Raw genomic sequence first — 21,415 nt, 5'->3', positions numbered from 1 at the left:
TGACACTAAACCGCTGAGCCACCCGGGCTGCCCACTTTTGTTAGTTTGAAAGGTGATACTACTTATTTCCATCAACCACATGGGAAATAGAAAGCATTCTTACCAAATGAAAGCTCATAGAGCCTAAAACGAATAAAATATAAATGCAGATACCAAACAATTTGTGCAATTTTGAAATACTGGCTATCTGGATTATCCATGCTAATTCAATTACAGTTAACAAATGAACAAAGAGGGATCCCTGGGTGGCGCAGCGGTTTGGCGCCTGCCTTTGGCCCAGGGCGCGATCCTGGAGACCCGGGATCGAATCCCACGTCGGGCTCCCGATGCATGGAGCCTGCTTCTCCCTCTGCCTGTGTCTCTGCCTCTCTCTCTCTCTCTCTCTCTCTGTGACTATCATAAATAAATAAAAATTAAAAAAAAAAAATGAACAAAGACAGCAATTTGAAAGTAACTATAGTAAAAACAGATGTAGATATACATATATTTTGATATATGTATAGATATCTATACATCCATATCTATCTTTACTTGTATATATACCATACATGTGTATATAGTTTATGTGTGTAGGTACTTCTGCAATTTTTAGGTATTATTCCTAGTGCTACTACCTATTATAATGTTTTTTTAAATAAAATGAAGCATTTAGTGGAGGCTAACAAAAGTCCCTCAATCAGTATGGTAGACGTAAAACTATGTCTTTAAATAAGAAACGGACAATAATTATAAATTACAGATTTATGTATACCTGTGAGTTCAAATCAATTTTCAATTATCTGCACAAGCATGAGGTACTATGTAGAACCAACATGGCTTTGTAAAGTATAAATACGTCAAAATCAACTTAATTTTCTCCTGTGATAAACTCTGAGTCAATGTAGATAAGAAGAAAGCAACATATTTAATCTGTGGATTTCAGCAATTTTTTTTAAATTTCCATCAATGTGGCATCCATTACAAACTAAAATAATAATTCTGTGACTCAACAGGCTAATATCCAACTGTCTAAAAGTTATATAAATAACAATATGAGAAAATGCAAGTCAAGAGCTACCACCAGGAATCAATCCAAGGGACATAAAGCATAAACTTTCTGAATAATGGGATTGAGAATATGATTAATCCCTGTAGAGAGATTCAGTTATTAGCCTAAAGCAGCCACACTCCAGGCAAATGGAGTCACAAGTACTAGAAAGGGACATCTGGACAACGTATAGAACATCCATTACTACTAGTGACTTCTTTTGTGTAGGTAGAATGCAAGGCCTTTGAAAATAAAGTGATATAAAATCAGAGCTCAGTATATACTAACCTTAGCTTATTGTAGGTCTTGAGGTGGTGTGCCTGCTACTACCATAACTTCCTGATGACTTCTGGGAAACTGAGCCCTAGTCTTGTTTCACTGAGATAAGGAAAGATTAAGGAGGGTTACTAACTAGTTGATGTGGTGTCCAGAATGTGTCCAGGTTAAGCTATGTGTTGAGCTACTCCAAAATACATATATTATGTATACATACAGAAAAAGAGAGTCTGAAGATTACATTTGGGCTTCCAGAAGACACAATGTAAGCCTCACTCACTCAGATGTGGTTTTCTGCACCTCTATATCCTTTGGTGAGGAACTTGAGCTCAAAGTTTCACTGTCCATTTATAGTCGAAAATACTGCTCATCTCTCCACCATGTATGCAGACTACTCTGAATTTTTATTTTTATTATTTGTTTTAATCTATTGGCAAATAAAATTGTTTATTTACCTTGTTAGTACCTGGCCTGGTCTATCATCAATCTGGAAATTGTTGAATTTATTGACATTCAACACAGTTCTTGTACATCCTTGGGGGTATTTTTCATTATGTGTAAGCTTATAAAATCCTTCACCATTCAAAAGTAAGCAGTATTTGGCCCATGTTTAAATGAAAATATTATATGCTTTATGCGTATATATTTAAACCACCTATACTTTGTTAGTCATATAGCATGAAAGATGGTCAATACATTTTTACACAAATATCTAACAAATCCTGAGAGGAGGAGTTCTTAAATACTTCAATCACCTTTTTATATATTTGACTCATCTATTTTATCATATATCCATTCAGTTCATGTAAAAATCTTCTAGGGTCTGCTTCTGACCTATGCAATCTATTCTAATGATTTTTTGACTATTCGTGTACCAAACTTACTCCTTTAAAATGATTTAAACTATTAAATTAGATAATGAATGCAAAAGGCAGCAAACATTAATAAGTGCTCAGTAACCGATCACTAAATTTCTTTTCAACTATTTACACTTCCAGATTAGATTTTTAATAATCTTGTCAAACTTCAACACTATTATAATTGTGCAACTCCACAAGCACATATATGTAAGTTGATATCAGTATTTTTTCCCACCAGATCACTTTATTAAACCTAGATTTCAATAATAAACAACTGCACTTAAAACAAGCTGATAGAATAAAAAACAGTAAGGGAAAATAGAAATCATTAACATAGTGTCTTAAACTGAAATATATACATAATTGCATTACATGTAAATGTCAACAACTAGGAAATTCCATCTGTTCGAAGAATAACTAGACCCAATAAAGTCATTATGACTTTCCCCAAATCACACAACTTCTTAGACACCCAGTCTGGACTACGCATTCTGTTTGTTTGTTTTTCATAACACTCTGTTGTTAGCAACATTCTCTAACTTGACTTTAACTAAAAATGTAAATGTAAAATTTTTATTACAAATTATAATCATCTAGAGAACAGGACTATGTACCATGTAATTTCCTTACTTAATTTTTTGGGGAGATTACGTAATTTTCAGCTGACTAAATGAGGACTCTAGAAGAGCCGACTAAAACTAAAATGATAATATTCAACAACTTCACTGAATACAACTAATACTAGTCCATGAAAATCTAGCTTTCTCCAATATAGTTAATAACTGTAATAGGAAATTTAAAGTCTTACAAGGAAAAGAACACAATAGTGTTTTTCTAGACATGTCTGTTAGAAAAAGCAATGTGATATTCTACTAATCTGAAATAATTAATGTTTTTAATAGGTTATAATGTAATTTTAGGCAACTTCTTAATTGATTAATTTAAATCATATATTTCACCACATCTTTAAAAATATTAATTTTGATATAGCTTTACAAAATATATCTAAGAATATAAGACCAAAAAATAATCCCACAGTGGTAGAATTACTAACCAGTGATGGTGAGGTCAGGTAATGATAATGCAAAATCTTCCTTTGAAGGAATGAATTTTTGGGGCAGTTTCTTGTCACACATTAATCCATTTCCTTTTTTTTTTAAGATTTTATTTATTTATTCACAAGAGACACAGAGAGAGAGAGGCAGAGACACAGGCAGAGGGAGAGGCAGTCTCCATGCAGGGAGCCCGATGCAGGACTCGATCCTGGGACTCCAGGATCACACCCTCGGCCAAAGACAGGTGCTAAACTGCTAAGCCACCCAGGGGCCGCTACCTTAATCCATTTTTTATTTAAAACTCTCAAAACTCCCAAATTAATATTAAATTGAATATAACACTAAAATGGAAAAAAATGTACATATCATATTACTGTGGGAAATGGAAAAAATATCAAAATAAGCACTGACTTAAATTTAGAGATGAAAGACTAAATAGCTTATGAAAGAAGTTATTATAAATAATTATAAGAACAAAAATAAGGAGCGCCTGAGTGGTTCAGTCAGTTAAGCGTCTCCTTCGGCTCAGGTCATGATCTCAGGGCCCTGGGATGGAGTGCTGCATTGGACTCCCTCCTCAGCAGATCATCCGCTTCTCCCTCTCCTCTCTGCTCATGCTATCTCTGTTGTTATCTCTGTCTCTCTCTTAAATAAATAAATAAAATCTTAAAAAAACAATAATTCCCATTTGACCAGCACTGTTCTTATTTATGTGCTTTATGATATTCAAACCACACAAAAATGTAAGTAGTACCCACACCTACCACCTTTGTTTTAATTTTGGGAAACCAAGGCACAAAGTACATATACAACTACGAACTGGTGAGCCTGAATAAGAACTCCAGCAGTAGTATATAAAAAGGATGGAATATCAATACGTTCACAATAAGGGTAAAGGAAGCTATAGGATCCTATGCCTCTCAGAAACTTTGAACTTAAAAACAAAATCATCCCTTCATTTTTTTTCATATTTTAAATTCCCTTTAACTCCCATATATAATCATATATGATTTCCATTTTCTCACAAATACATCACTCATTAAACCCTTATAATCTGACTTTTCCTCTTAACACTCTACCAGGACCCTTAGCATTATTTGTAAGAATACCTTATCAATCTAAAGTAATATAGAGAAATAAAGTGATCTTAACCTTCAACTCTAGGTTTAAGTTACAAGAGTGAATTCTAGTCTTAATTAAAATTGCACAGTCCACCTTTATTTGTTTAATAAAAAGAGAATAATGAAATGTCTAGGAAGAGTTTGTTCTGAATAATTAAAAGAGGAATGTGAGAGGAGTAGGAGAGTGGGCAGTAAAAGTATCTCTGTAGAATAATCATAACTACCATTGAATAACTCTAGGACATAACACATCTCTGATAGAGAATTCAATGATATTATCTAATGCTTATTGTCACTTTGACATTAGATGAATGTCAGATCCAGATACTTAGGGCTGCTATTAGCCCATATGACAACTTTATGCAACTGTGTTCAAAACGGACTCCCTATCCATGCACACTCATCTCTATATTAGAGTTCATGATCTTGGGAAGTGAAGGCAGAGTCTGGGTTTCAGGCTTCATTGGCTCCTGATTTGTACAGTAAACAACCTATACATCTGTACATGACAATCTTGTAGATATTAGAAAGCAATGCACATGAATGTCCAAATATATCATATGATTAAATATTTTGTCTAACGGCACTGAAATTGTACTGATATGAGAAAAGTCAAATGGAAGACCAGTATAGAGAAAAGGAAAAGCTCAAAAATGGTATCATTCTAAAAACTGTCAAAGCTCTTCTGTTTCATTTTAGCCAAAGTAGAGCAACATATCCATCCATACTCCATTATTCTTAATAAAGTCTATACAGATTATACACACCTGTGGCCAAAAACTCCAAAAGACTAGAAAATCAGCTGATTATTTTTCCCTATATGTATATTATTTTTTGGTCTGGAATATTCAAAGAATATCACTCTAAATTCTAAAAGTGATTTATTAAGATTTCTTACTACATATCTATAAAGGTGAGCTAAAAACCTAACTCTAATAAAAAACCTAAGTGACAAAGTGAACACTTCAATTTATTATGTGATCAGTTAGCTCATAAGCCCAACAACCCTCAGCAACTACCAAAAGGGTTCACTGTCCAATTTCAACTTCCCTATATATAACCTCAACTGCCATTTTTGTCCTTTAAGACAAAATGATATATATTTGAATCAAATTTTAACCTAAAGTCCACAGAATATAATGTGCGACACAGATCAAAGAATTCATATACTGAGAAGTGCCCCAAGCACTTTATATACATTTGTCATCTAAGCCTCACAAGAATCTCTGAAGTACTGTTATTGTCTTCATTCCACAAATAAGGAGAGAAACTGAAGCAAAGAGAGGTAAAATAACTTGCCCCAAATTTCACAGACAGGCTCATTGTTACCAGTAGCCTATTTGGAATTATTTTGCCAAGTATTTTAGCTCTCATTATTGTCTCTATGTCCACTTCTCCTTAATAGTTATTTCTTTCAGGTTTGCAATCACAAATAATTTACTAGCAAATACATTTTTTTTTTTTGTTCTAGCGTAGGCCTACATGAAGTTAAATAAATACACACCTGGCTGTTTACAACCGAGAAAGAAGAAGGGGAAGATTTGATCAGCACACCATTACTGATTTCAAACAAAACATAATGCACCTCTATGCATGCCATGGAGCAAAATTCCAGGGATTTAACAAAAACAAGATTGCCCTGTCTTTATAGGCAATAAATCTTCCCTGACTTCAATGTGCTCATCTAAATTTCCTCAACTATCCTAGATAGGACATGCAAAATACATCTTTTCCTACAGGTAGCGCTATGCTGTCAGCATCAAGCAAGGGCCAGGGCCCAGGTTTCCTTCCAAGATACAGAATCTAAAATACGAAAGGAAATCCCACATAGAAGTATCATGTTTTAATAATTTGTCAGTTATCAATCCTATCTCTCAAGTTCAAGAAACCTATTCAAAAATGTTTGTTCTAAGAATCCAGGGATTACAGAGGGAAAGAAAATGATAAAACCTGGTACATGATTAGTTTATAACTACCATGTAGACTATGACAATACAGGTCACACTGGGGTTGGTTGAAAGCCAATACTGGATTATACAAAACAAAGCGCAGCCTGAGTGAATTGAGAAATAGTGACACAAAGGGGTATCTATAATAAAAGATCAAATGACAAAAGTAAATGATAAAAAGAATGCAAGAATCCACAAAAAGTAAGATCTAATGCCAAGAACAAGATCTCTGGAATTTATTAGAAGATTAGCAAAGAGATTAAACATTAGAGACCCAGGTTTACAAAAACTGGAGTGAGGGAATAAAATCCAGGTTGAAGTAAAGTGAGCTCAGGTCAGAGGTTGGGTCTAGATATTAAGACAAATACTATTCATCCAATCTGTGCATGTTGAGGTTGGGAGAGGTCCACTGGCCAATCCAAGAGTCTGGACAAGGAGACAAAGCTAGAAATTCAAGAACTGACTGGCTGGGAGGATGGTATCAAAGGCCAATGGCCATAGACAAAACCTAATATTCCTAAAAGCACTCATCTGAAGGAATTAATCACATGAAACTAACACATCAAGTGAGAAACAATGCAAATATACCTTCACAAATAGAATGGCATCACATGCTAAATGTTTTGATATTAAATATATAGAACTGATTTGATATTGTGAACAAGGAGTGCCTTTTTATTACAGTGAAAATAGTCTCTCTGTCGGTACTACATAATAGGAATTCAGCCATTATTTTTCAACTAAGAGCACACACGGATTCAGGCATCAGAATCAAATATATTTGCAGTGAATTTAAAGTAATACCCACTGAAAATGAAACCATCTAAATCCTGTATTAATGAATTAATGAGGTTTTTATATAAATCTCACATAATTTATAGTGGAATTTGTCCTTGTACCCACCATAATTCTCACCGAGTAACAATAAAAAAGTTTTGATATTTGAAGTTAGATATGACTAATCTCCATCCTGTTCTTCTTTTGAAAAACTGATATATGATTTTTCAATGAGGAATAGAGAGAGTATAGAGAACGAAATGTGTTATGAATTTGTATATTTCTCCCACAGCAATGGCCTAGAATAAAGAAAAACCATGATCACATCAAGTGTACATAATATGATCAGTAAATATTTTCAAATTTAACAAAATATAAAAAGAAGTTAAAAGTTGGCTATCTTATATGCTAACTTTATTTGGACATCTTAAAGACTTTCTTTAGATCATAAACATTAAAAAATGAGCAGTGATAATAAATAATGTCTTTGTTAATGATAAAATGACATGGCTCCAATTGTTTAGAAAGAAACAAGTCCATTACTTTTTAAGTAAGTTTAAAAAACAAGTACTGAAATATTGTTAGAGCATGAGTTCCTGTAAATCCTCATTTAACATTTAAAAAAAGAGTATTTATAAAGAATGTAGCTGTGTATGCTGCAATGGGTTTGGAAAATTACTTCATTTGCTGGTGAAAAGACTGTGTTGCAAAAAACAAAGACGAAGTGGCCTTTAGTTGAGCAAGCCATATGACTTCATTGATATAAAACGGACTTAATTTAGCAAGAAAAGGGTCAGAACCACAACACTAGTTTTAGAACAAAATTGGTTTTGTATTTGAGTCTTTTAACCTCTTTTTAAAAAATGCTATAGTCAATCCATTTTATCTTTTCAAGACACATTATATTAAACATAATTTAGGACAAAAAATGAAAATGCCCCATAGCAATGAGCATCTTGAACATGAATGTTTTACACTTCCTTGTTCTAGTCATTACAAAAAAACAAACAAAAAACTTCCATCTTAGGAATGAAGATCTGTAATAGATGGTTACGTTGTATTTTTCAGGTATAAATTATTAAGTTGCATAATTGTGTTTTGACTTCAAGGAGCCTAGATATAAGCCTAAGAATTTAACAAACTTAAGACAAATTCATTATGCTTATTCTCTCTCTCAAATTCGCTTGCTTGCTTATGTATGTATGTATGTATTTGACAGAGGAGGTGGGGGGAGACAGAGGGAGAGACTTAAGTTCAGCATGAAGCCCAAGACAGGTTTCATCTTATGATCCTGAGATCATGGCCTCAGCTGAAATCAAGACTTGGCCACTTAACCACCTAGGCACCCCTTCACCTGCTTTGCTTATTAAATCAGTAGCATTATCAGCCACCCAGCATTCAAGATGAACACCTCAGTTACTCTGTCCTTTAGACCCACATTCAAGTAAGTATGATTTTCTTTTCCTTCTCACACTTGCTTTCTTTCATTATTGTTTCCTCCTCCACTTCAAGCACAATATTCTCTCCTGGATTACTGGATATGGTTCCTCAATGATCTCCCTGCCAGTTCTGCTTCTCTAATCTAAGATTTGCAGTGCTATACATATGATTGTGTCATCTCTGCTTAAATGGCTCGCTGTGACCTATTCCAGACTACTTTTAAGCTGTACCCTCTGATCATTTTCTCCCATGTATCTGATATTCCAATCTCCACAAACACTTCCCCAAGGGTGATGCAACATCATTCCTCGAAAAATGGTCTAATACTCTACCCTTTACTTGTAATATCTTTCCTATACTCAGACTTATGCTTCAATATTCAACTCAGATATAATCTGCTCATGCAAAATAACAACTCTGCTATTTCCCAAATATTTAATTTGGACTAACATTATAGTTACCATCAAAATATTTTTATTTGTTAATTCCTGGTGTTCTATTTTAAATACATGCAGGGGGTCTTATTTATCTCTCAGACACGCAATATAATATACACACTAAGTGCTCCAAATGTTTTCTCAAACTCAAAATTATTGAATTAATAGGTTTTACTGAACTGAGTAATATTTGATAAGGAATAGGATAAATTATTTGTGTTTTAAGGAAGATAACTATCTGTTCCCTGGAATTCAAATTATACCTTTAGTTGAATCTATTATTCATAATCTTCATTGGGCAACATAAATATCCTCTCAATTTTTAAACAAGAGTATTATGAACAACAGCTTGAACCATACTACCTAGCCAAAAGTGATAACGATAGAAAAAGCATATTCAACCAATATGCTCATAATCAGAATCAATATCATTCCAGCAAATATAGCACTTCATGTGAACTAAGAGCTATAAAATTATAACTTAGTAGCCAATATTAGAATTTATATGAAGCGTGTTCAATTCAATAAACATTTCTTGAATATCTACATTGGAAAAGAAAGGCTGAATCAAGTATGTTCCATTCACTCATGGAACAGATTATTTTCTACTGGGAAAAGTTATCTAAACAGAATGAAGGACAAGTTCAATTCAGGAAGGCAGTCAATAAGACTGGAAGGAGGAATAGGATATTCCAGGGAGATAAAAGAGCCATGAGCAAGGACCTGTACATATTAAAAAGTAATGAAAAGTTGTCTAGCTTGATTTAAGTTTATGATTTGTGAAGGAGATTTCTAGATGTAACCAATACTTGTTGACATGCAATTATGGTGACAGTGAATGCCAAGATGGCAAGCATGCCTTCTAATTCTTTTTGTAAAATGTGTAGGCAATGAAGATTGTTAGAGTATAAAAAGAATCTTTACAATAATTTCAGAAAGATTATTCAGCAGTAACATGTAGGAATAATTTGTAGGGCTATTTGTAGGGCTATTTGTAGGCTTTAGAACATGCTGAATAGTAATGATATATAAAAGAATTTTATGTATCTGAAGGATGCTGTAGATATAGATAAAAAGGAAAATAGTATAAAAAATCAATATTATTTATCTCCTGTTTGTAGAAAGCAAGTGAAAGACAGAATAGAGACAATAAGAATGTTGTAAGTCTGGATATCTTAAAAGGATAATGAGAATATTAACCAAGAATATGAGGTAAATATTGGTAGGAAGACAGTGAAATCTGTAGGGCATTTTCAGGCAGAGGCACTGATCAGGCATTTGGAAATACAGAATGGAAGTCAAAAGAGAGGTCTGGGATTTTAGATATCAATTTAAGAATTATCTTCAAAGGGGAAACAACAGTTGTTGGCGAGGATGTAGAGAAAAGGGAACTCTTTTAACGCTGTTGGTGGGAATGCAATCTGGAGTAACCATTCTGGAAAACAGTATGGAGTTTTTTAGTTAAAAAAAACAGTATGGAGTTTTTTAGTTAAAAAACTAAAAAAAGAGCTACCCTACGACCCAGCAATTGCACCATTAGATACTTATCCAAAGGATATAAACATAGTGATTGGAAGGGGTATGTGCACCCCAATGTTTATAGCCATAAGGTCCACAATACCCAAATATGGTAAGATCCCAGATGTCCATACACATGAACAGATAAGGAAAATGTGTTATATATATACAATGGAAAATTACTCGGCCATCAAAAAAAACCAAAATCCTACCATTTGCAATGATGTGGATAGAACTAGAGCATATTATGCATAGCAAAGTAAGTCAGTCACAGAAAGACAAATACCATGATTTCACGCACTCATATGTGAGGTTTAAGAAACAAAACAGATGAACATAGGGGAAGGAAAAACAAAATAAGATGAAAACAGAGGGAGGCAAATCATAAGAGACTCAACTCTAGGAAACAAACAGGGTGGTGGAAGGGGGTTGGGGGGGCATAGAGTAATTGAGTGATGGGCATTAAGGAAGGCATTTGAAGTTATGAGCACTGAACACCGTATGCAAATGATGAATCACTAAATTCTACCTCTATGATTAATAATACATTGTATGTTCAATTAAATTTAATTTAAATAAACATTTTTTAAATATTTTATTTATTTATTCATGAGAGACAGAGAGAGAGGCAGAGACACAGGCAGAAGGACAAGCTGGCTCCCTAGGATCATGCCCTTAGCTGAAGGCAGACGCCCAACCACCAAGCCACCGAGGCTCCCCTAAATAAATATTTTTTAAAAAAGAAAATTATCGGGGATCCCTGGGTGGCTCAGCGGTTTACTGCCTTTGGCCCAGGGCACGATCCTGGAGTCCCGGGATCGAGGGATCGAGTCCCGGGTAGGGCTCCCAGCATGGAGCCTGCTTCTCCCTCCTCCTGTCTCTCTCTCTCTCTCTCTCTCAATCATAAACAAATAAATAAATAAATCTTTAAAAAAATTATCTGCAAAGAAACGAAAATTGGTACATCAAGAATGGATCAATTTGGCAAGAGAGATGAAGTACAAAAAGAAGAGGAATAGCAGAAAAAAATAAATGTAGGGAGTCACTCAGAGACCTGAATTGAGTCATGAATGTTGTGAGGGTCAAATATGTAATATTTAAATTAAACCACACATGATTTATTATACATTAACCTCAGTAAGTTAACTGTAATCCTGTTATCAGTGGTATTTTTGTTGCTATCCTCCTCCTCATCATCTTATTCACTAATATTAAGAAAAGGAAAAGAAAAAGGCAAGGAACAATGTGAATCATGATAATGTAGAACAATAAAAAATCCTGACAGGAGAAATGAGTACAACATCATTGGTCACAACATACTGTGTTACATTATATCTATTTAGATCTCAAATTCTTCAAATAGTAATTCAACTTCTACCATCTACAGGTGTTAGATTCTTATAAAATCACTCTCATCATGCTCTCTTAAGAAAAGCTACTCACAAGCTATAAGGAATCTACTGAACACAGTTGATAAATCTGAGAAGTCCTACGAGACAACAGATGGTGTTTTATAAATAGGCTTGAATCACCTGTTACATGACTTGAGCAGCACAAGTACTAACTCCTTTTTTCTGAACTTTGTCAGGTTCCAAATGAAATATGAAAAAAAAAATCTAAATTCAAGACTTTAAATAAAAAACAGTCAAGGACAGATACACCACTGATGGGAATAGCTGGAATTACAATACTTTTATGTATATGACATGTAGACATGTTAAACGTGTTGAGTATATTCATGTATGTTGTGCAAGGGTAACAGAGGTGATGAAATAAGTAAGGGTGTCAAAGATGTAGGATAAGTGTAGGTGAAATGGTAAAGATAGAATATTTTTTTCTGAAATTTACACTCCAAAGAGTCATTTGCTCAAGATAAACAAAAGAGCTGATTAAAATAAAAAGTCACCCAACATATTTACATCTGTTTCCTTAGCAGAAAAAGGGCACCTCTGATTTATAAGGGTCACCCTCAAACATTACTTGAGACCAAATCTTGACTGAAGTGTAAGCTAAAAAATACATCGTTTCTCTTATCAAACAATGTCTTTCAACCTCCTACGGTCTATTTTACTCTTTCAATAATTTGTAAGTATAGTGACCTCAGAGTTAATACATGTCAGATAGATTTACAGAGAAGCTTCCTTATCAGATGCAGTCCAGATCAGAAAATTTTAATTGAGTAGAATCTTACAAAATACTGTTATTTTTACAAGTATTTAGATTTTGTTATATAATGTTTAGCTCACTGTCATTCCCTTAACTTAAAACCCAGTGAATGAGAGTAACATAACCTGTAGGTTTCATCTTAGGGTATTAACATTCCATGTTTTTGATTAATTATTAATTCAACTAATATTTATTAAGTTCCAGGTACTATGCTGATGCTGAGGACACAGCTGTGAGGACAAACAAGTATGCTATGGAGCCTAGCCTATGTATCAAATAGACAAAAATGCAACATAATAGAGAGATAGACAGATAATAGATTTCTTTCTGATAATACTTAATACTATGAAGGAAATTAAATAGATTAATGTGAAAGTGACACAGTGATTCCAATACCTAGACAGTTTTATATTTTTATATGCATTTTAGCATGCAAATTCCTAAAAGGTATATTAAAATATTCATAACTTCTTTCCACTCTGTCATATTCACATTCATCACCTCACTGGGAGCACATTTGCCTTATAATTTTATCTAAAACTGCTTGCAGAAAGACAATGGGTAACACAATGTTGAGCATAAGGAATTCCAAGAAATACAAAATGTTACCAGTCTCTGTAAAGTTTTCCAGGTAGCTAGGGAAAACGAGTTACAGAGGCCTAAGAAAATCTTGGAAATCTATTAGCAATGTTAGCAATTAAGTTCCATATATAAATCTGTGTCACAAGGATACCAAGAAAAGTGTTACTAATATCCAGTGGAGAAGAGTGGGGTATGAGGTGGACCCTGAACGAGGGCAAGTGCTGGCAAGGAAGGGAGGAAGAAGAGGATGAAAGTCCCACGCAGGAAAAGGAGCATGAACTCAGTCTGGAACAAAGCCTGTCTGAGGTGGTCCCTTCTAGAGGGGAAGCTTGTAGCAAAATGAGGTTTGCTTGGGAGGCACATTTTCATGGATTTTCATCTTGTATCAAGTAAGTAATTCAATATTTCTGAGAAGAATGATATGATGGAAGTGGTATTTTACAAAGAAGATTCTGAGACCAGTATGCAGATTAAAGGGGATGAAAAAATTTACAATTAGAAGGTGACAGCTTTAATGTAAGCTCAGACAGCAGTGGGAACAGGAAAGCACACATATAAATCTGTTACCGAACAAATAGATAAGACAACACATCTGAAGAGATGAGTAGGCTAGGATACAGGAGAAGGAGTTGGCAAATTTATTATCGGTGACAGGAGAACACTTGTGGCCTTATTGCCAGTAAAATTATGCTATATTAAAGACTAACTATTGAATAAATTTAGCAATCACAAAGAGGCAATGGATATTGTTTAGAATGTCTTCACACTTTTAACATGTCTCAAACATTTTTAAAACATTCAATATGTTGCATATGTTCCATATGAAAGTATATTCACCTTTTCAAATCCTTGAAAAGATTTCAATTATAACATACCAAAATTTTAGTTTGGGATCAGTGGTATACTGGACATTACTTCCTTTACGTCTTCCATGATATTTCAATATTTATATGTAACAATATTTTTATAAATCGATCTTCTGTATTCTGATTTTTAGGTTCCCATCAAAATTATTTTGTCCAGTATTAACTGTGATATTGTGATATTTACAGGTTAAAAAGAAATGAACAGGGGATGCCTGGGGTGGCTCAGCAGTTGAGCGTCTGCCTTAGGCTCAGGGCGTAATCCCCGAGTCCAGGGATTGAGTTCTGCATCAGCCTCCCTGCAAGGAGCCTGCTTCTCCCTCTGACTGTGTCTCTGCCTCTCTCACTCTATTTCATGAATAAATAAATAAAATCTTAAAAAAAAAAAAAAGGAAAAGAAATGAACAGGAGGGGGCTTAAGGAGATGGGTGAAATAGGTGAATTGGATTAACAAGTACAGACTTCAGTTATAAAATAATTAAGTCCAGGGATGTACAGTACAGAGAGAGAGAGAGAGAGAGAGAGAGAGAGAAACAAAGTTGGTAAGTGCTAGAGATCTGTCAAGTTCAAGATTTCTGAAAATTTCATCAATCACATATTTTTTCTATCTCCACCCTACAATTTCTCTCTTCAATTCCATGTATTACATATTTAAATATTTTTCCTAACAGTCTGTGTAGATGGACAATATCGGTGAATCCCATCCTGTATTTCATATGAGGTATTAATTTTTCTCATCTATAAATTTAATCACTAGAGTTTTCAAAAAAAAAAAAATGACCTCAGCAGTTACAAGGAGACTTTCTGTATTTTAACTTTGGGAACATGATACTGTTTCAAACCACTGTGCCTTTTAACATATTCTCTCTACCTGGAATGAACAGCCACCAAAACTAGGTCTTACCAACCCCTACAATTTGCTTCTTTGAGAACACTAGGAGATTTGATTGTTCTCCTATATATTTCAGCAATATCCCTTGTACATAATGTTTTATAAGTATGCACTTAGGAAGTTTTAAGAAACTTCTAACATTTTCTTACAACTACTTATAAGTCACTCTTCCTAAATCAACCACGATCAACTAAAGTATGTGCTCATTGAGAGAAGAAACTGCCCACCAAGAGGTGCATGGCAAGTATGAATACAGAAAACAGAGTAACATCATAACTAGTTCATGGACTGCATAAATATATGAATACATAAGAATCAGAATGAGCTTATCCATATGAGAAATGAGATCTTGGACACTGATCACGGTCTCTTTAGGATACGGTGCTGATCAAATTCCATGTCCATAAACTTTTAATCCGTAAATAAATCAAAATTTGGAAATATTGTAAAAAGAAGTAAAAAATGAATTAGAGTTGTCACCTTTAATTCTTTCAAAAACAAACAATAATTTTAAAGCTGCTAAGACCTAAAAGCTAAAGAGGATGTACTAACCAATATTAATAGAGTATTACATTATACATGAGCAACTCACTTTTGAAACCATCAACTTTATTCAGTACCCATCATCTCTTACTCTTGATTACATGTAAAATGAAATCAATTCTTTTTGTCCTTTTATACTAATGCCGTTATTTAGAGTACCCCAGGTCTCCAAGCATTTACACACTAATTTAATTTTTAAAATAACTTTCAATTTTATAAAAGTGTTTATTATGCAACGTTCAAATGTATGCATATTTTCTTTTTTTAATTTATTTAGATTCTGTATTAGGAACTACTTTTACTTGAACTCTTTGTACATACTTTTAAATATGCTAGATTTTATAAAAACATAAATATGTTAGATTATATAAAATTTAGAGTCTAGTTTTTTGGGCTTTTTTGTATCTTTTTTTTTTTTTTAAAGATTTTATTTATTTATTCATTAGAGAGAGGCAAAGACACAGGCAGAGGGAGAAGCAGGCTCCATGCAGGGAGCCTGATGTGGGACTTGATCCCAAGACTCCAGGATCACGCCCTGAGCCAAAGGCAGATGCTCAACCGCTGAGCCACCCAGGTGTCCCGGCTTTTTTGTATCTTAAGAAAAATACGATTAAAAAAAATCACTCAAGAATAGAGTAGTAGAAGAAAGGTAATCAACAGAGATGAGAAAACACAAGGACTAGAAAGGATGAAAATATTCTTAAAATGAGACACATTCTCTTATCTCAATCTGACAGACTGCATCTATTGTAAGTTCCAAAAATAATAATAATAACTGTAACTCTCTCACTTAAGTGATTTACCACCAACATCCAATAATTAAAACCATTTGTGTACTCCTTCATCAATATACATGGAAAACCTTGGAATATAGATTTACACATTATTACCAGAAAATCACATGAATGAACACATGACACACATATGTACACAACACTCAATTTCCTTGTCCTTATTAAAAGTGAGGCATTCATTAAGACAAACGAATACTCGGAAGCTGGTCCATATCCATGTGCAAGCTGATACAAAGTACTTTTTTTCATATGAAAATGTCACAGATGTAAATAAGAATATTTTCAAATACTTCTTGAGCTTTTCTACCTTCTAATCTTGCCTAAGATTGAATTTTTCTGATCTAGCAAAGATATTTTTCCTATATTCTATGTAAACAACGTTTTACAACCTCTTTAAAACTAAATGGCCCAAGAATAGACTCTTAACATTTTACAGTATACAAACTGCTGACAGACATGCAGATAAGACAACAACTTAGACATAAGAATAAGTGCAAAAGGAAATTTGTAATACACAGGCAATGCTTAGTTGCATAAATATGGAAAGGAATATTGAATGGTCCAGTGTTCATAAGGATTTTAATATGAATACTGAAATATTCCTAGAAATATCTAATGTAATCTAATATTAAAATTATTATCTTGAGATCTTTAAGATTTTTATAATGGTGACTACTACAAAAGTAACTACCAACAAATAAAACTGACACAATTAAGATGAATATTTCAATGATAACTTTAATTTGGACTCTCCAAAATGACTATTTTTCCCCCTAATTAGTTGCTTCTAATTTCAAAGTTCTAAGCAGAGAAGTGATGATTTGTTTTACCTTTTGGGATGATTTCATGAGCTATTTTTGGAGAATGGACTGCAAGGGGACAACAGAGAGAGTGGAATACCGGACAAGAAGATAAAACAGCTATCCAGGTGAAAGATAAACATGTGGTATAGGCACTGATCAGAGGAGATGATGGCAAGTAATTAAATGAATACATATTTTAGGATGAGACAGTATAAAGACAATAGGATACAGACAAAATAACATGTCATCTATATATAGAAACCTGAATCAACCTTTCTATTTTCACATTGAAAAAGGGCACATATATATTCATCAATATATTGATGTAGGAAACTTAAGATATTTTTGAAGAATTCATAAATGTCTTGTAGGAGTTGAAATTTAAGCAGAGGATTACAAAAGGACTTCTACTTTTTACTCTCTGTTTGCTGTCATTTTTCCTTATTAGTGAGCATGAACTCCTTTTGAAATAACGAAAAATACTTCAATCATGAAAGAAAACTAAATAAATTGCAAAGTCAATGATTCAATATTAATTTTATGGACTACAACCTCCACAAAAAAACAACAGTTCCATTTGTGCAAAGGATATTAAATTTCAATAATCAAATCCTAAAAATTAACCAAAATATTATAATCACATATAACCATGTGCATTACCGATAAATCATTTTCAAAATATATAGCAAAGGGGATCCCTGGGTGGCTCAGCGGTTAAGTGCCTGCCTTTGGCCCAGGGTGTGATCCTGGAGTCCAGGGATCGAGTCTCACATTGGGCTCCCTGAATGGAGCCTGCTTCTCCCTCTGCTTCTCTCTCTCCTTGTGTCTCTCATGAATAAATAAATGAATCTTTAAAAAAAAACTTTAAATATATATAGCAAAGTAAATAAATATTTTAAAAAATACAAATGTGGTTTACTTTGTTTTTGCTTCAACATCACCTATAACAAATGGAATTATGAATGCTATGTTCTAAAATGTTTGAAAAATATCTCATAGAAACTTACTAGTATTTCTAAAGCTCAGTGGCCATACTATTGTATGAAATAGTTTTATAAAAGTGAATTATAATTCATTAGTATTTGAAAATATTTGCAAAGTCTATTTGGTTTCAAAAAATAGAGTGATGGATGATACGAGCATCTTTAATTTTACAAATCTCGGAACCCCTGGGTGGCGCAGCAGTTTAGCGCCTGCCTTTGGCCCAGGGCACGATCCTGAAGACCCAGGATCAAATCCCATGTCGGGCTCCCGGTGCATGAAGCCTGCTTCTCCCTCTGCCTATGTCTCTGCCTCTCTCTCTCTCTCTCTCTCTCTCTCTCTGTGACTATCATAAATAAATAAAAATTAAAAAATTTAAAAAAATGGTATAATTTTACAAATCTCAAATTTTACAATGACAACAGTTAAATCATGTTGTAAGTTTTAAAATCAACTCTCACCAAAAATTCTAAGACTGGCATAGCTGAAGAACTTTAGTTAATTTTGAAATGACTCAATAGGTAAGAAGCTAAATATTCATTAAATGCCGTAGTATAAAGTATTCTTGTTGATTCAAAATTATTACATCCCAAATTTGAGAACAGTTTTAACATAGCAGGATTCAGGATAATCATTAAGCTCAGATTGTTAGCTTTAAAGAAAAAAAAAAACCATGTTGCATGTGTCCATTATCAATTCTGACTTCAGAAACAAAGGATTTAAATCCGATTGGCATTTCATTTTATTACTATTTGAATACATGGAATTTCATAGTTAGATAACATATATTTCAAATTAAAGAAATATATACACAGTGTATTTTCAACACTACTTTGATCTAAATCACAACTCATTTTACCAAAATTTATTACAGGGTCAAAGTTCCAGAAAGATTTCATTAAAAGGTCATTTGAATTTACCTCAAATAATATCAGGGTCAATTAGCACAGGATCTGCCAGCAAATCTTCCCACCATGGCTGTGGCAGACATCATTATCAAGGTATCATTTATCAGTGAGTGAGTATATAACAGGCTCCTCCAGGAAGCTCCAATCAACATATTTATTCCACAAATATCATACCTACTGTGAGCCATTTACTGATCTATCACTTGAAAAATGACAAGAACTCAAATGTATCATCATGACCTTAAGAAGCTCATGTTCCAGAAAGGTGATTGAATCAGAAAACTAGGTGGCATGTATTAAGTCAATGATAGATATCTAGGAATAAAATGACATTGGATTCATGGAGACATATTTTGGGATTCTGATTAAATAGGACCTGATGAAGGAGTAGCTTTTGGAGGAAGATAGAGATATCAAGAATAATTCAAAACTTTTTGGCATGATAAAAGTCTTATTTAATGATATAGGAAAGACTGGTAAGTAGAACCATTCTGGAAAGCAGAGAGTTTTTTAAAAATTTTCTTAAAATGTTAACTTTGAGAAGCCTATGAGACATCCAAGTTGAGATGTCAAGTAGGCAGCTGAAAATAGGAGTCTGGAGCTATGAAGAAAAATCCATAAATTTGTGAGTCAGTGGTATAAAGTCAATATTTACAGAACAGGAATGTAAGAGGTCAGGTAGAATAGAAAACCAAAAGTGTGAACTCAGTATTTACCAACAGGTAATAGAGGAAAATCACATGGCATTGCCTCCAACTGAAAAGGAAATATAAGAAACATACACTCTGGTTATCACATCAATAAAAAGGAGGATGATTCAGGAAAAAGTGAGACAGTAAATACTTTGACTACTACTGAGACTTAAGGAAGATGAGCCTGGAAATTACCCATCATACTTTGCAATACAGGGGTTAAGAGGTGGCCTGAGTAATTAAAAAAAATATATATTCACAATCATGAAACTACGAATTATCAAAATTCATGCCTTTGTAAACATTTCGCCACCTAATACAGTACCTAAATATCTTCTACAATGTGTAGGTATTAATATATTTAGCAAACTTTTATTAAATTCCTCCTAAGTGATAAGTGATCAAACTGTGGGCTGACAATTGGAAAGGGAATAATACATGTGATGCAGTCTTTGTAAATAATGAGCCCAGAACATAATGATACAAAATACACATGATGCACTGAACATACAAGATATAAATAGTATAGATGAAATACAGGAGTTACTAGAATGCAGAAAAATAATTATTTCATTTCTCTGTTCTACACAGTTTTCTGGAGAACTACTATTTATAAATGTAATAGCACTTAAAAGGACTATTGGTTTGTAGTGTATCCTTAGGCTGAACTTTAAGAAATTAGTAACATTATCCCTAAGTGAAGCACCAGAAACATCCAAAACACTAAGTATAAATAAGAAAAGCATTATAATTAATGAGACACTTGAAAGACTAATTTAGGAGTAGGAGAGTCCAATGCACTTATTACTTATCAGGTTTCTCTTGCCTTTTAAATTTAAAGGCTGTCTGATACTCTTATTAGAATGATGGACAACATATATAGATATGAAATGCAATAAATATAGATTAGCATAGAAGAAATGTATCATGCCAAAACAGTCACAACCACGTTAATCTGACATAATGACTTAACTTAAAAGAGTCAATGTTTTTACCTTCAGAATCATGACAAATAAAAATGTATGACATTCACAGAATCATAAATATGGCGGCACAATTTCAATTATATCTTGAAATAATCCAATATCAAGATCTTAGTCTTGCACTAATTCTTCAGGGGAAAAATCAATTGGTTTACGTATGTCAAACAAAGCAAGTGATTGCAAAAGCCTACAAGAAAGCCCCATAGGTTCACTTTGCTATTATTAATGATTAAAAAATAATAGCAAATATTTGACTTACTCTATGCTAGAACCCTTCTGAACATTCAACATATTAACTCAATCACCATAACAAAACTATGAAGTAGCTACTATTATCTACATTTTACTTACAAAGAAACTAAAGCAGAAAAAATTATTAACTTATCCATAGCCACTTAGACAGGAAGTATTATTGCTATTATTATATTTTATTAAGGGCTTAAGTTGTTTCTAAATATTTTAAGACTCTAGTGGACAAGTATATTATAAGGTATTACTGACATCAATATTATGACTGCAAATGCCTTCCAGCCTAAGGGAGTTTTAATATTAATCTGTCTTTTTAGATTTTCTTGCTTTCGTTTTATTCCAATCATTTCTGATATAATGATTTTACAACAGAAATCTTTCATATTCCAGTTCATTTTGTTGATATTTAGGGTTTGCTCTCTGTGCAACACACAAAAATTTAAGGTCAATGAAACTTAACACAAGTAGCAGCAAACAGGTCCAGTCACCCAAGACTGAG

General features: G+C 33.4%; 1 protein-coding gene across 24 annotated transcripts in view; it reads right to left on the bottom strand.

Moving 5' to 3' along the window:
* The window catches only part of ADGRL3 (adhesion G protein-coupled receptor L3), an 856,301-nt gene that overhangs the window by 607,603 nt on the left and 227,283 nt on the right, over positions 1-21,415 (bottom strand). The window contains exon 1 of one of the 24 annotated variants that reach the window (XM_077848147.1): positions 1,316-1,330. The exons of the other annotated variants lie outside the window; for them this stretch is intronic. The gene's annotated coding sequence lies outside the window, so the exon portion shown is untranslated. Of the gene's footprint in view, positions 1-1,315; positions 1,331-21,415 lie in introns of those variants that run through there. 24 annotated transcript variants of the gene reach the window in all.

This window comes from Canis aureus, chromosome 14, assembly GCF_053574225.1.
Source record: "Canis aureus isolate CA01 chromosome 14, VMU_Caureus_v.1.0, whole genome shotgun sequence".
Taxonomy (NCBI): domain Eukaryota; kingdom Metazoa; phylum Chordata; class Mammalia; order Carnivora; family Canidae; genus Canis; species Canis aureus.
Note: the sequence above shows the minus strand (reverse complement) of the source record. Positions and strands in the feature narration are given on the sequence as shown.